Source organism: Protomyctophum parallelum (genome assembly GCF_964188405.1).
Source record: "Protomyctophum parallelum genome assembly, chromosome: 16".
Classification (NCBI taxonomy): Eukaryota; Metazoa; Chordata; class Actinopteri; order Myctophiformes; family Myctophidae; genus Protomyctophum; species Protomyctophum parallelum.
Window position 1 is genome coordinate 39,952,147 of NC_139711.1, and position 4,524 is coordinate 39,956,670.

The window sequence follows — 4,524 nt, forward strand, 5'->3', positions numbered from 1 at the left end:
CGTTTTAATGTCAAGGACCCCCATGCAGTTTGACATGAAACCCCATTAATGGCATTTCAAATATAACTTGCAGATCTGCCGTTTTTGCCATCCAAATGCATTATATGGTTAAATGGGCCCAGATGCAGAAATTAACTAGAAAAAGTGCCCTTTTGGGCACAGGTCTCCACCAGGAGGATAGGAGAGTGTGTGATGTTTGGCAAAATGTTTAGGAGTAATTTAAACACGTGTGTGTGTGTGTGTGTGTGTGTGTGTGTGTGTGTGTGTGTGTGTGTGTGTGTGTGTGTGTGTGTGTGTGTGAGACGCCTGTTGTAGTGCCACCATGAGGCTGATTTGAAAACTGTCAAGTGGCATTTCATCCGTGCATGGCTTGGATAGCCGTGGATATGCACGGCTTTATAGGATACACTTCTCAGAATGCATTTCTTTCATGTGGATTCCAAGGGATTCGATTTCCCAAAAGTTGCGTAACTGATCTGACAGTGCCTGTAATTCTCTGGGGTGTTTTGGAACCAAACACATACATATTCAACGTTTCTTTACCTATAACTGGCAGGTTAAGTGCTCTGGAAATATCCTCTTTAATGAAACTGCGGGTGCTACCCCCATCTAATAGGCACGTATACTTTGCGTTGGTGCATCTATCCAAATGGTAGCTGTCTGCAGTAATACTGTATATTGTCAGAGTTGCTTGCAGCTACACTACTAACTGCATCTGCAACACTGTGGTCAGCTGCAGCACCGTCAGCCTGTCTGTCGTTGCCGTGGTCGGCGCGTCTATCATGCGCTGTAGGCCTATATTGACTGGCTGTTTGATTGCAAACTGTTTTGTGGTGTCTGCGCCCGCACTCTTCACATGCAGTGAATGCCCTGCGTTCTACAATTACGCGCGACATGCCTGCGGCATATTTCTATCTCTGGGACCCCCATTTATATTGTAAAATCAATGTTTATTGAACTCGGGTCCATTTGGTTCCATTTGTACACCCTTGGTTACAAACTATCATTTAGCTAGGGACCCCCTGGAACACCATCAAGGACCCCTAGGGGTCCCCAGACCCCACTTTGGGAACCACTGGTACAGTACAGTACAGTTACTACAACAATACATACATGTATAGTTGTTAATCAGTGGCACTGGTCCGGGTACGGGGGACCACAGTGGTCCTTGAGGGGATTCCAGCCAGGTGGTCCCCAGCTAAATGTTCGTAGTTTTGGGTCTGAGAGGCTAAATCTCATCAAATGGTGGTCCATGGTTCAAATGCCAAATAAATAATGTACTTTTGCATGAAAGGGTTGAAAACCACTGCCCTTTTCGAATATACAGTAGACCAGTACAGTGGACTGATCTTAAAGGAGAATACTTTGAGACCCTAGGGCTGTCACCCTGATCTGCCAATTCCTCACACATGTGCTGCCTCTCATTTATGTGCTTCTCAGAACATGTTTCACTGTTTTTTACGTCATATTGTCTGAGCAAATCAGCTGATCTCTATTTTTGTCCTACGCAAAGATTAATAAATTCCCATTGACAATGAATGGAGAATTTACGTCATATGTGGACGAGCAAAACGGCTATTTTGTCCTTAACACAAATATTAAATTCCCATTGACAATATCATCATACATCATAAGGCTGTATGATGATAAGAGTGCCCCTCTCTTCACACGGGTGTGATTTTAGATGGCTGTACAGTTAAATACGGCCTTGCCCCTTTCCACCTCTGCCCACCCTTTGACCCCTTTTACACCGGGGTTGAACCGATTCTGTTCTTTTTTTCCTGCCTAATTTTGAACCAAATTAATTGGTTCAGAACTTCAGATCCCTAAAAGTTGGTTCGGAATGAACTGGAACCAAAAATACCCCGAAAGTGGTCAGTTTGGAAGATGCAGATGTGATATACAGTAAAGCATCGTAAAAAATAAAGAACAGAACCACTTCTAGAACCAACGTTCTTTTTGCCTATATAGTTGCTCCCTACATGTGCTAAAACACTCTTTCCTTATTCACCCTTTGTCAAAGTCCCTCCCGTGGTTATGCCCCTCTTTCACATCATTGGTTGCCATTTCATGGTTGGACAAAAGAGTGGTGGTGTCGTGTTGTAGACGCCAGGGTCAGAATGGTGGCGTCGTGTTGTAGACGCCCGGGTCCGAAGTTGTGGACCCAACTTTGACTGCACGGCTGAGAGGGCGTTACCTCGAATTGGAACTGCACCAATAACATTGAAGGAAGAAAAGTCGGCCTCCTGGTGGTGCTATAACAAGCCGTTCTGGAAATTTTGGGGCAGAGGTTCATCGTTCGCATCCAGGGAGTGTGTGTGCACAATTTGGCATCGACCAGGTTAACAGTGCCGGAGATTAGCTGTTAACAGATGGACGGACGGACGGACACACACACACACACACACACACACACACACACACACACACATACACACACACACACACACACACACACACACACACACACACACACACACACACACACGGACAGAGTGCAAAACATACTCTCTCCCCATGCCTTCGGCCTGGTAGAGACAATGACGTTTAGAAGATTTAGAACACTTTCCTGGGGGTCTTTATGTGGGTAATATGTGGTTTTAGATATTTTAGATTTTAGCAGTGAGCGCAGTGTCTCTGATGTCATCGACACTGGGTTCACTTCCTTCCTGGACTACAATTCCCATAATGCTAGTCCAGGAAGTAAGTGAGCCCAGTGTCCATGACATCAGAGACACTGGGCTCACTGCTAAAATCTAAAATATCTAAAACCACATAATACCCATATAACAAAACACATACATAAATGGATGCACCTGGGACGTATCCTCAGTGATGTATCCCAAGGTCATCGGGGTTTCGGGTCTCGCAACATCATACCCCTCACTCAGGTGACCCAGCCGGGAGTGATCAAGTCCCGACTTACGTCCCAGTAGCTACCCTCGATAAGTCCCATTAGGGAAAAACCAGGGCCACACAATCCGTTCCTCCTGAACTACTCTGCCGTGACTGGGAGGTACCATTCTGGCACATGGAAGGACTAGGCTCTGTGGGTTGACACCTGTCCGGGCCCCTCCTACGTCTCACCAGGTCCACTCCTGCTCTCACCAGGTCAGGCCCTGTGCGTTGCACCAGACTCCCAGCACCAGGCACTTTATTCAGGAACACAATAGACCTCACAATAGACCCCAGGAAAGTGTTCTATCTTCTACATTTATTTATTTTTGCAAAAAGGGTGAAGTTTCCCATTAATGGTATGGTCATTGGTCACATATAAACCCCTATAAAAAATTTGCTCAATACCGACAGCCGGTCAGCAAGTGGATTCATGATAGACAATATTTTAGGCCAATAAAAAAGAGAAAGACTATGCCAAATTTTGCACTTTAAACAAAAGAAGCCTGTTGGCACTAGATGGCACTCTAAGACCATTATCACGGGCCAAGTGGAGCACTTTTAACCTTGTCTTCATGGTCCTCACTAATGCTCATTATAATATGGCACCATTTCTGTCTACCTGCACTGTGTCTCAGAGGAGGAACCTGCCTTAGTATAGTGGTGGAAAAAAATACTCAATGTTGTACTATACCTACTGTGTAGAAGAACGTAGAAATACTCCGTTACACGTGAAAGTCCAGAATTCAAAATCTTTGGGCACCAAAATGTACTTAATGTACAAAAAGTAGAAAGTACTCATTGAGCAGAATGTCTCATTTCATGTTTTCAAAAGTATACAAATATTTCTAAAATAGCAGATCTACGAGCAATGCGGCACATCTGTTTCCAACTGGTCGAAATGTATTTAGGGTTAAGTTTATGTTTTGTAATAATTAAAATCTACAAAGTAACTACTAAAGTTTTCAAATAAATGTACTGTATTAAAAGTATAATAGGCCTATTTGGATCCGAGATGTAGTGGAGTAGATGTAAAAGTACAAATGGCCTACCTCAAAATTGTACTTGAAGGGAAATACCACATTTTCCTTCGATTCGATTCCTGATCAAATCGATAATACCCTGTTTTAGATAACTCAATGCAACACATTGTGAGCTTGAAGATCTATAAAAAAAAACATTTTAAACCTAGAAAAAGTGCCTCTCGGAGTACAGGTCTCCACCAGGCCAGGTCAGGTTGTGGCCTCCTGGTGGCGCTATAATAGGCCAATGTGAAAAGGGTTCCATTTGTTCTTATGCCTTTGATGGCAATTGGATGATCTGAGGCATTTTGTTCCAAAAATGTGTTTTGCAAAAATCCACCTGTTGGTGGCGCTATAACAGGCCAATGTGAAAAGGGTGGGATATATTCCTCAGCCTAGTAGTAGGAAAGTGCGTGAACGATTTCCTGTAAATTACACACTGCGTTCATGATTTGAGTCTTTTTGTTCAAAACAGGCCAATTCTGCAAACTTTGAAAGCCAATGTTAGCCAAGTAGGATGGAATATGAAATATTGGACAGATCCGTCATGACTATAGAGATACTGTGTAACGATTTGTGGGACAGAATCTGGAGGAGTACCCGGTAA